Source organism: Triturus cristatus, chromosome 7 (genome assembly GCF_964204655.1).
Source record: "Triturus cristatus chromosome 7, aTriCri1.1, whole genome shotgun sequence".
NCBI classification, from domain to species: Eukaryota; Metazoa; Chordata; class Amphibia; order Caudata; family Salamandridae; genus Triturus; species Triturus cristatus.
This window is the reverse complement of record NC_140590.1, coordinates 179780522-179793058: the sequence shown is the minus strand read 5'-3', so window position 1 is coordinate 179793058 and position 12537 is coordinate 179780522. Positions and strand designations below refer to the sequence as shown.

At 43.7% G+C, this 12537-nt stretch overlaps 1 pseudogene across 1 annotated transcript in view; it reads right to left on the bottom strand.

The window, feature by feature from the left end:
- LOC146809165 (IgGFc-binding protein-like) overlaps window positions 1–12537 on the bottom strand; it is a 234856-nt pseudogene that overhangs the window by 49265 nt on the left and 173054 nt on the right. The window contains exons 7-11 of the transcript XR_014966070.1: window positions 9431–9998; window positions 7175–7791; window positions 4252–4831; window positions 2185–2384; window positions 1945–2086 (exon numbers count right to left, since the gene is read on the bottom strand). The product of XR_014966070.1 is annotated as an IgGFc-binding protein-like (transcript). The remainder of the gene's footprint in view (window positions 1–1944; window positions 2087–2184; window positions 2385–4251; window positions 4832–7174; window positions 7792–9430; window positions 9999–12537) is intronic.

The window sequence follows — 12537 nt, the reverse complement described above, 5'->3', positions numbered from 1 at the left end:
TATCAACATGCACAGGTCATTGTACCTCATTTCCAGGGAGATACGGAATTTGCAACTCTTCGTGTGTGTGACCTGAAGTGTCAGGTGTGACACATTCAACGCGTTCCAGACATTGTGCCCGGATTCCCTGGGTACTACTCCGATCAACATGTACCTGACGGGGTGTCTTCTGTATCCGAGAGGCTCCCTGCGTTATTCCTCATTCATCCATGCCTCCTTTCCTGACCCTTATCTCGTAGGACCAACTGGCCAACTGGCCTCTCCTCACCTGGATCCACCCAAAGACATTGTGGCGCCAGGTAGTAGCGAGAGAGATTGACTGGGCTGGAGGAACGCTTCTGAGAGAGTACAGAAGCGGGTCAAGAGATTGCATGACTCTTTTGTGTTTTGAGACCTGTGGGTGACTTCCTGAGTGGTAGCTAAACCCCCGTTTACGTCTAACTCTTAATTAAACTTGTTAATTTCTACACCTGTTTCTGAGAAACCAGACTAAGTGGGACCTGGGGAGCTTCTATTCGGGGTCATAGGACAATCTGGGTCAACAGTAGGGCGGAGGGAGGTTTGGGCTGTGTGGTCTGCAGAGTGTTATCAATTGACCTGGTGAGCATCAGTGCACAAAATTAGGGTGCTGAGTGTGAATGAGTGTAAGAACGTTCCGTATGGACTGGTTGGTATCAGTGGCACCGCATAGTGGTGCGGAGTGAGTGTGTGTGTGGGAGTGATGTTGTGTGTGCCGCTGGTGTTTCACGAGATTGGCTAAGGGTGTTGTTTTATACATTGATTTCATACCAAAAGCACTTTACTTTTGATACTGGTTTTTACATGTGTGGCTCCGGCCCACGATGTTGCAAAAAAGTGGTCTACTTTCCTGAATGTACATGTTTCTGATATCGTTTTGACCAAGGGTGCCCCATATACTGTGTGGGATTGAATTATAAGGATTGTTAGGGTGGACCTGGGGTGTATATCATGTTGCACTGCATAAGGGTGCTGAGTGGGTGTTTGTGGGGGGGTTAGATTAGGATTTTGTCCCCTATGTGTATATTCTTGATATCATCACGACATGAGTAGGCCTAGTATGGAAAGTAATATTTCAAAGTGTGATTTATGCCCAGGGGTATATGATATTTATATTGCATTGATTATATACGTGTGTCGAATGCAAAATATTTTCACATACCTCTTGTGTGAAGTCTCTTTTGTACCGCGTGGGGTATTTATCATGAGTAAGTGCTGTGCCAAAGCTTTACACATTGCCTCAGTGATAAGCCTGACTGCTCAGTGCCAAGCTACCCAAGGGTGAGCACAGGTTATACAGTGAGATTAATCACCTGCCCTTGACTGAGTGGTGGATTCTGCCTGGCTGGATCTTCGTCTCAGCTAACCACAGACCACTTCTTTCAACACCCACACTTGGTCAGTGCATCAAGGTCATTTTCACCATGGAGTTAAAAGTCTGTACTAATTGTCATCCGTTCTTTAATTAGTTCACCCACCCACTCCCAACCATCCGACTATCCATTCACTGAGCCAAGCAGCTCTGTTTCCAGTCTCCATCCAGCCAATGAGTGGACAAAGTTCTATAATGAAAAAGTGCTGTAAATCGCATAATATTTGCAATTTGTTTTCAAAATATTCTTTGTGGAGAACCCCATCCCCCCCAAAAAAAACTCATTTACAAAGGTCGGGGTCTTTTTGGCACTCACTCACTACATGCTGTATGAGGCTGGTCTGACTTCTCTCAATACTGCTTTCGGTTCCCAGCCCAGTCGTGATAGAGTAAATTAGACCCAGTATCTTCTGATAACAGGTAGCCACCACCCCTAACTGGATTTCACATACAGAGCAAGACCATCAAGTGTCAACCACTGAAGAATTACAAACAGCTAGCTCAAGAGAGATCACATAAATACAACACACTAAGAACACAAGACTTGTATTCACCTTTGTTGACACATCCTGCGATACCGTCTTTGATGAAGCACTTCTCATCACTGGCGCAGTTGAAAACTTCACAGAAAACACCACCGATGGAGAGGCAAGTGCAGGCTTGCTTGCAGTCCGCAGATACAACTGTTTCATTCGGCTGTAAATTGGCAGTAGAGAAAGTTACAATGCTCTCAATTACCCTCACACATACTTTTAACAAGGATAGCAGCTCTATGGAGTAGCAAAGCAACGTACATTGTAGTATTTCCCATTCTCGAAGCAGCCGCAGTTGTCCATGGAGACACATCCCTTGCCATCGAAGAAAAATCCATCATTGCATTCGCAGCCCTCCGCACAAGTTGTTGGGCACTTAGCCATGTCTGTGATTCCGGCACAAGATGTGGAACAGATGTCCGCACACATTGCATAGTGGCTGTTTGATGGACAACTTAGAGCTGGAATAAGAAATCAGGCAACACTCATGATGCATGGATATCTGACAAGCATTAGTGTCTTAGCGAGACATTGAAGAAGAATGCCAGCCAATAAGAAGCAGGGATTTTGACTAACTGGGTGACTTTAAAAGGTTAGGTACTGGCCGACTTTGTGTACCAGAGCTTGGCTGGCATCTATGAAAACAAAGACCCCTCACTAGTGGAGATTTGGAAGTTAAAAGTCTCTAACATGATTCAACCTGCCTTGGTTCTTCTGGCCAGTCAGATGCATCATCCACCTGTAAATCTCTAGATTTCATTAGAGTCTGGGGACCAGCTCATGTCTTTGTCTCTCAGGGAATAGTGAAGTGAGCTGTGTGGAGGAATAACAGGTTAAAAGTCGATAAATGGGGGGGAAAGGAAATGAAGAAATTGTCTATGGTTGAGGACTAGAAACAAAACATTATATGATGAGGAATGGAGAAATATGCCCTATGTGGTGGAAGAATCGAAGCAAGCAGCATTAATTAAATGTCGGTGGTAATGGAACGTTCCACACTTTCTGGGTGAAGTGCTAAATAGGAGGTGGTGGAGAAAGTTCTGCCAGATAATTTAACACTTGCTCCAAAAATTGAAAGATGCTTCATTACTATCCAACTATAAATCAGGACAAAGAAATGTGTTATGCGGCGAGGGATTAGATGCATAGGAATAAGCAATGTGGCAGAAGAATGGCGTCCAAGCATTGGGTAATGCGGTGAAGAGAACAGATATAAAAAAGTGAAATATATGATGGAAACAATTGAGTTATATAAACATAGGCATGGAAATCAGCTAAGTGATGGGTGAAAATATAACAAAGGCGTGATTTGGAGTTGGCAGGTAGTGGGAAATCCTGTGATTTTTGGAGAAAATACCACATTCGGAGGGGAATCCTCTCGCAGTCTTCATTTCTCAATGAGGACAGTATGGTGGATGAATATGTTGGTGCATTCTCTTCTTTTGTATAGCATTTCCCCCAGAAAGCAGAGGATTCCATTACGATCCAACCATAAATCAGAACTGAGAAATGATGTATGTAGCGGAAAGGAGACATGGAAAATGGGTCCTTCTGTGGGAACTCAGGGACAAAGAAATGGGCTACAAGGAAAAACGGAAACAGAACATAATTACATGATGAAGAAATGGATGCCAAATGTGTAATTGTTTAGTGAAATTGCGGTCACTCACGCTATAGGAAAATGTAGGAAGCAAGAGAAATAAGAAAGACCAAATAAGAGAGAGAGTGGAGGAGAGGCATTTAGAGGGCAGATAGCTTGGGAGAGAGGGTAAATATTGAACGAGAGTCAGGATAGTAGCAGACTTTGGTTGGAGTGAGAAGGATGGAGAGAAAGAAAGAAAGGGAAAGGTAGAAAGGCAATAGAGAGAAATAGGGGTAAACAAAGAGTAAAGACAGAGTTTGGCATGGAGAAAGAGAAAGAAAAAAGTAGAGAAAAAGTGGAAAGTGAGAAAGTGACAAAATAAGAGTCAGAGAAGTAAGCGATGGAGAGAAAGAGGGTGAAGAATTGCTGTGGGAGAATGTGAGAACGTATTAACAATGCGTTATAGAAAGAGACTTTGCTGGGAAACGAGGTGTGATGCAACAAAACACTGGAAAGAGTGAAGTGCAGAGAGTGCAAGAATTGAAACTGAAACGTAGCTGGAGTCAGAGAAAAAAGGCAACAAGAACATTACGAGGCAGAATACCAAGCAGGAAGTCTGTTAAGAGCAGAAAACATTAATACGAAGTGGGTTGCAAACATATTTTAGAAACAAAAGATTGTTAACAGAGAGGGGTTTATGATGTGGCAGATCATAAGTGTGGACATCATAGGATAATTGAACTTACGGCAGAAGGAGTCACTTCTCCAGGGCTGGATGGTGATACCGGCAGACTGGCATGCAGCCACATAACTTTGGATGCTGTGGCACAGAACACTCTGGTCGCCATTGCCCGCACACAGGTCAAAAATGCAGTTGTTGTAGTATACATCTGGGTTGATGGTGGCGTAGCAGGCGCTTAGAGGACCGCTGGCTAGCTTCAAGAAGCCGCAGTAGTTGTCCTGCTTGAAGATGTTCTTTTTTGCATCTGGACAGGCAGGGCAGGCATTGCCACTTCCGCCACAGCCTTCATTGCAGGTCACACCTGCGCTATTGACTCTCCATCCGGTGCCAAACTTGGTGGCATCTGAAGCCAGAGTCTTGGAGGGCAGCATGAACTCATCTTCCGTGTTCCCGTTATAATTACCGCACAAGCCTTCGAGTTGACCTTTGTAGTTGCCAGGGACAGTGATTTTAACATTGTTAAGCAGGTCATAACTGACCTTTAGACCGAAGTCAGTTTGCAAAACGATTCGTACTCCATGCTGATAGACCCTAATACTTCCATCATTGAGTGTCAGAGGGAGGTTACTATTGATTCCATCAACCTAACAAAAAGAGAACAGGCCACGTTATTAGTTTTGTTTGCTATTACTACATTTGAGATCAGTGTTTTGTTTCTCATCTTGACTACCAGCCAGCAGAACTCCAAGACATCAAAAGCACTTACACCAGGAGCATTTTACTACCAGACCTGAGGTACCTGGACTCTTTCACTTGCCATAGGAGTTTGTGTTATATATGAGGTCAAACTATCCTCTAATAACCCAGATTGAACACCTACAAATTCCTGAGTGTGACAACAGGAGGTTTTGATCAGTATGAGAATTTTGATTGTAATTTTAGACTAATCTGAAATTGTTCCTTTCAGGCACCAAATTTGCTACCAGTTTTTGGACCTCAAGGCAGAGAGAGGCTTTTAAGAAACCCGATATTGCATGTGCTGTATCCCTTGAAATTGGCAGTCAGTTGTCAAACACTTATTAGTATATTTGCCTTTTATTTAAATTCACTGATGTAAAAATGTGCTGTCTGTGCTTACAGTCAAAAACCTATTAACCCTATGCCACCCACATACTGGGTTACAAACATGGACACTTGGCTTTGATGGAGCCCTCTAACACTGCAAACAAAGCCTCAGGGTTAGAATGCATGCCAGCATGATTTTACATGTTTAGGGTCAACTATATCATTAAATACGTCAGTTGTAAGGGGACCTTGAGGTGTTTGAGGCCGAGCTGCAAAATGACCTCATGAAGTGTACCTTTGCTTCATGTGTCAGCGGTAACAGGGACGTCAAAGAGATATTACTACTTAGGTGTGTGTCAGCTGTACATTGGAAAAGGCTGTTCAGTGTTTAAGGTGCCAGCTAAACAGCCGACTGTGTAGCACGAGCTGGGAACCATTCTTGTGACATTTTATTAAAGAATCTAACTCTTCGGCAACCTTAGATTTTAAGTACAAATGTTCGAAGCAGTTTTGGAGACATTGATAAACTTTGCTCCTCAATAAACCTGAGTCAGAACCAGTTTTCCGCGTAAAGCTTCCTGCAGTGACTTTTAATTCGGTTTTTCTCTAACCACAAAGAATAAGATGAGGCATAAAACTTCCTCCACAATTATCACTGTGCCAGAGACAATAGGGCACAATGCTGTGGTAAGACCATCAGGAAGAATAGGGAGTGTGATTAAGAGGATTTATTGCCAGGCTGCTGAACCCTATACTTCGCAGATAGGCAGAGATGACGTTGTGAGGCCACCCAAAGACAGTGCTGGCTTTGTGTTATCTCACACATGTTAAAGAATGTCATTTCAACAAGGTCTCCCCAGAGACATACTTACTAACACCCTTCCCTAATGGCGAAGAGGAAGGCAACAGAAAAGTGGCCATAGTGGGTGTATGATATGGTGGCCGCTCAGCTAACTTTCAGTGACTCCACAGGAACCTCCAGGGTGGTGACTCCTTTGAAGGCAGAGAGATCTTTACAGGGCCAGGGGAGAGCACAATGTATAGTGGGAGGTAGTCCGGTAGAGCCCCCCGACGGACAGCAGGGCCCCTTCTTTACTCAAAGTCAAGCCCTAAGTTTGAAGGTAAAACTATTGACCAAGGCGAACCAATAGTCTTCACCCAACCCTCGCTCCCTCATGGTCAGCCTGAAAAGGTGCCCGAGACCTGGTCCCCTTTATCCCTAGGATAACATTCACTTTTAATTTTCAATTTTACTATTGTTCCTTGTAGACACTTTACTGTTCCTGAACCTTAAGCAAATGTTGTCATTTTGATGTTGTTTTAATCATTATATTTCATACGTTATTTCTAAATTGGTTTGTTGCCTTGACCTGATTTGTTGACTTTAATGATTATTTTTGGTGCAGTGAAATACAACATATGCATTTTCTCAGAGGGAAGCCCGCTACCTGTGCCAAGCTACCAGAGTAATGCCAGGATTCTTACAGAAACATGCTTACCCTTGTATGTGCAATACTGGGGATTTCTGCCGCAGTTCACATAAAAATGAGACCTTTATACCCCAGATATCCGTCCGGTCATGGTGTGTCTGCCTTGATGCACAAATTCAATCACTTGTGGCTTCGTTATCTAGCACAGTCTAGCTTATAGCAGAAGAACCCTCTTCCTGCTGTGTGTCCATAGTTGGTTTTTGTGACCAATGAGTTTATAGTTCTTATTAATAGTTTGTAGTTATGTTATTGTTTTACTTCTTTTCGAAAATCACCCTTAAGAAGTGTAGTTGTTCAATACTGATATATAGGAGAAAGGATTAATCACATTTGAAACCTGCAATGATTTTATGAATGACTGATTGAGTTAAGATTGTACAAGTAATATGCAAAGGTAAACAAAAATGGGTTTGGATCATGACCCTGGCTTACCCTAACGATGCCTGTCTCTTTCTGCATGAGCATGAGGTTGTATCCATAGACATCAGACACAACCGCTTTGCCGTACACTGCCGCTTTGTCATTCACTGCCACTTTGCCGTTTCCATACTTTTCATTCTCAACGCTGATTTCGAAGGGGACCAAGTTGTTTTTGAGGGCAGTAGTTCTTGAGAGGGTGTATTTGCAGGTGCCTTGGAAGTCGAACGCCAGACCATCAAAGCTTCGATAATGAGGATCGCCAGCTGCCGAGCACTGAGCAGAGCCAATGGGCTGACACTTCTGGATGCCATTGATTATCTTACACTCCTCATTGGCACTGCAAGAGAATGCTTTGCATTCCACACTTCCACCTGCCTTACAGGTGCACTGATTGGAACACTGGCCATTGGGATAGAAGACCTCTCCAGACTTGTAGTAGATACCGTTGTATTCACATCCACACTGGGAGGGGGGAACACACTGGCCACCGCTGAGTACAAAACCTTCGTCACATACACAGCCTTCCTTGCAGTTGGCATTGCATTCCACTGAGCGAGTGAAGCTGGAGCAGGTGGTGGGGCAGCCACTTGGACACACCTCGTAGTGGCTGTTCTCACCACAGACAGGACCTAAAATTAAGAGAGAGCAGAGAACCCATTAGCAAAGGTTGTCTTGTTGTATTTATGTGTGTGGATCTGCAGTGTGACTCAGAAGAGTGTGGATATTCAAAAGAAGACAGATGTTTCATTGATTGTAACTTTGAACGTTCTGGGTAAGATGCTAGTGATTCAAAAAAAGAAGCCAAAAGACAATAACATGCTTTTCTCTGTCTAATTATCTTACATGAAAAAAAGAATGTGGCATATTTTGACTCCTGATGGTTGCCGTATCACACCATGGCATCCAGGGGCTCCATTTAAAAAAAGGAAGTATCTTCCTCTTCTATACATTTGCTTCTTTCCTTTACTACAGTTTATATTTCCTTTTGAAATACTATTTTTAATTTACTCATCCAGTAAATGATTGCAACATTTCTCCCATTTCATTCTTCCCTTCGCAGTTCTAGTATTTTGCCCTGCCTCTTAACTGTCCCATTAACCTCCATTAACATAATTTGTCCCCTGTTCTTTATTTCTCAGTTGTCTCTCTCTTGTCACCAACGATTCCTCATACACCTGAGCCCCTGCATCTTATCGTCAACATATATACGAAACCCCTTAGAAACATTATTTCTGGCCATCTCCTGCATCTCTTTGCATTTGTCACCCTGAGGGGGACCGGTATGCCCAGACGTGGGTCTCGTACTCTCCATGCCACTGAAGTCAAGCTACCCTGGCTGATGAGCGGTTATCCCCAAAATCGCTCCCAGAATGTTTGTTTCTGGTCCAGGGAGGACCTGGCCTGGCAGTTTGGACTGGACTGTTCCAAGGGGGAGCAGGGTCAAGACTGATTTGCATATGGCTTGGTTTAAACTGGAATGGCAGGGGGAGCCAAAAAACGATGGTTTTAGCCCCAGATATCTGTCTGTACAGGGGTGAATCTTTTGACATTTTTCAGCATTCTGTCCATCAATTGTTCTTTTTGCACTCATCACCCCGAGTGGGACGGGTATGCCCAGACGTGGGTCCCATGCTCTCCATGCCACTGGAGTTAAGCTAGCCTGGCTGATAAGGGGTGATATCCCAAAACTGGTCATCGGATGTTTGTTTCTGGTTCAGGGAGGACCTGGCCTGGCAGTTTCGGGCTGGACTGTTCCCATTGGGAGCAGATCAAGACTGATTTGTGTATGGCTGTGTTTAAACTGGAATGGCAGGGGGAGCAAAAAACAATGGATTTAGGCCCAGATCTCTGTACTGGGGTGAAGTTTTGACATTGTTCAGCGTTCTGTGCACCAGTTGTTCTTTTTGCATCTCCTGAGATAGCATCCTTAGTTAATGATTCATAGACTGTTAAAAAAAGAGATTCAGTTTAGAGTAAGCTGTACCCACTGTCATCCTCCACGTGGCAAGTACAAAGGATTATTTATTTTAAGCTGACAGTGTTAAGACAACAAGCTGTAATGTCTGATCGTGTTTTGCAGAAATGTGAAGGACATAGGAGACATCCTAAAAATATGAATCGACCTGAAATTCTAGAATTTAGGATTCTGCTGGGGACCATTTTATCTGAGGAAATGTCGCTTTCTGTACTGTCATTGCCATTGATTGTAACCCTATACCTTTGAAAGGCTATGCTAACTATCTTTCTGTAAATTTTGAATATACTCACTGCAGAACGTGGCAGACCTCCAAGCGTACACTTTAATCCCAGCATCCTGGCAAGCCGCAGCATAGCTAGCGATGACCTGGCATATGATGTCCTGGCGCCCTTTGTAGAAGCAAGCGTCATACACACAGTCTTTGAAAGCACCCTGTGGGTCAATGACAGGATGGCACTCCCGGAATGGGCCACTGGAATCCACCAGGACAAAGCAATCTTTTCTCTTCACTTTCTGCTCGTACTCCACCAACTGCAGATCAGGACAATCTACGTTGCTGCCTTCAGAGCAGCCTGGGACGTCCCTTACCTTCCAGCTCTTCCCAAAGGTGGTTGCATCTGTTGTTAAGATATTGTTCTTCATGGTCAGCTCCTTGCGTCTGTCTCCGTTGAAGTCACCACAGAGACCACACACAGCACCCGCGTATGTGCTTGGGATTCTTACTGAAACGTGGGACTTCCAGTCAAATGTGATGAGGAGACCAAAGCTGGTTTGCACGTAGCATTGATATCCTTGCTTATAAATTGAAAGCGTGCCGTCGTCAACGCTGTAGGGCTGGTTGATTAACAAACCATTCAGCTGTAAAGAGAAAACAGAATGTACATCACTGTTAACATCTATTCAAAGTGCCAACAATATACTTAAAGTAGCTGAGAGGAAACAGTAGTGCACAGAAATCTCCCCACCTGTCGTTACTTCGCAGTCTGGGCAGCAAAATGCATTGTGGGATATTCACTCCTCTAGCATGGAGCCCATTCTTCCTATTATAGATCATCTGTCATGATCTAGGATCTCACTTGCACCTCTTGCCAGGTTAGAAACCTGCTTTCTTGTATTCAGCAGGAACTCTTCCCCCTTTAACACCTATATAATCTGCATTTTTCTTCTGCATCCTTCTCTCTTTTGTAATGTTTTTTTTAACAACAAATTTTATTGAGTTTACAACCTCCAGTGGGAAAACCCCAATATGCATCAGAGAGGCAAATAACAAAATGCGAGGACAAAAGATACTGGAGAGGGTCTCACCAGAAGATCTGTAACGTATTCGGTCCAACAACCCACCCCACCCCACACCCCTCATCTTTTGTAATGTTTGATGTACTGCTCTCCAGGTTCCCAAAAGGTTTGAAAATGCATTACAGAGAAGCATTGTGTTAACTGCCCACTATAATGGATAATGAATCCCTCTGTCGTATGCTGTTGGAGGATGCACATTATTCACTAGTGAGGGAAGTGGACCACACCACCATTAAACTGTTCCAGAAGTCAATATGTACCATATTATCATGAATATCTAGATGAAACTGAGCTAATGTATGAAAAAGCCCCCTGTGCTTTCAACAAATATATTTATTACCAGTCATCAAGCTTCCCTAATGCATGAGAAGGTAAACGTCTCTCTACAGCTGCTTTATGGCTTAGTGCAACCTGTTCCTGAGATCCTACAGCTGTTCATGTTCCAGTCTAGCAACTCAACCTGACCTTCTCTTTGCTTTAAATATTTGTTCTAACATTCCCCTTCCTAGATATCTGTGGGCTGGGTTTCATCCTTCCATCCGCTTCTTCCTTTCTCAAATTATTCTCTATTCTCTGTTCTCAAGATATCTCTTCTGAGCTCAAATCAGTTGAATGAATCATACCTATGTAAACATCTGCCTCTTGTGTCTCTAGAGTCTGGTGACTGTCTTGTCGGCCTTGAGGAACCTGCACTAGCTTCTTTCCCTACCTCACATTACTACAGACCCTTTCATTCTTTTGTATTTTGTTATCTTCAGTACTACCACTTTTTTTCGTGTTCTTTGGAGTCTTGCTGCCCTAGTACGGCGTATAATTTCATTTTTGGTCTGGATTTGTCTTGTTACATTGCTGTTTTATAGAATGATTCTATGTCTGATGCTTTCTCCTATTAGTATCAGAGTAAGATCGGATAGTGCCGAACAACATAGGTGGATGATTACAAGTCGGACATGGACAGTGATTCACCAAAATGCCAGGGGTAGCAGCTGTGACATAACACTTTTGACCTGTGGTATCACAGAAAGTTAAACTATGACCTCTGACACCTCCTCCACCGTAAATGCTGTTGTGGTAAGCAACTCTGCACAGTCTTTGGCCAGGCGTCATCACTGAAAATGACGTATTCGACAATTGGATAGTTATGGTTCAACATCACTATTGTTGAATCCCAATGTGAGATTCTGTTACTCAACTCATCTTGTCCTTTTTAATTATATTTCCTCTTTTAAGGCCAATCTTAGAATGTTCTTCACCCATAGCCCAATGCTTTTTAGTTGAAGTATCTTTTGTTAGGGTCTGATTAACTCTGAATAATAGAATATGTTTGGATACATGGAAATTAAGGTAGATCTGTATTCTTTCACAAATGAAAGGATATGGATATACAAATTATTCCATACCTTGGAGTTCAGATTGGCACTAATGCTGGTATACTGAAATGTATTGATGATGGTATATTTATCTAAAGATGTAAGATTTGTGTGTGACAAGCAGGATGTCACTAAAATGAAACACCGTATCCTCATCCTGCTTCCACACGCTTTGCCTGCTCTGAAAGACATTCAGATGGATCCCCACAAAATCCAGTAAGATGATCACCCATGCACTCATCACCAGCAGATTCGACTATGGCAATGCGGCAGTGCACTCTATGCCCGCACACCCAGACACAGCACACAAAACTACAGAACATTCAAAACACCACAGCCAGACTTAGGGGTTCTCGACATCCCCTGTCACAGCCACATCACTCAACACCTTCAACAACTCCACTGGCTCCCAGTCAGCAAGAGAATCACCTTCAAGCTCCTCACACATGCCTATAAATCGCTCCGCGACGCAGAACCAGCATATCTGAACCACCGCCTCTCATTCTACGTACCCGCAAAGCAACTTCACTCTGCCCAACCTGCCCTGGCCACCGTCTCACGGATTCACAAGGCCTGGAACACCCTGACCCTCCACCTCAGGTAATCCCCATGGCTGACTCCAATTTGGGAAGGATCTCAAGACCTAGCTCTTTGACTGAACCTCCGGGCCCAAACAGATCAGCAGTCCTCCCTTCTCCTCAGTGCCTTTAGACCCTCACAGGTGTGTAGCC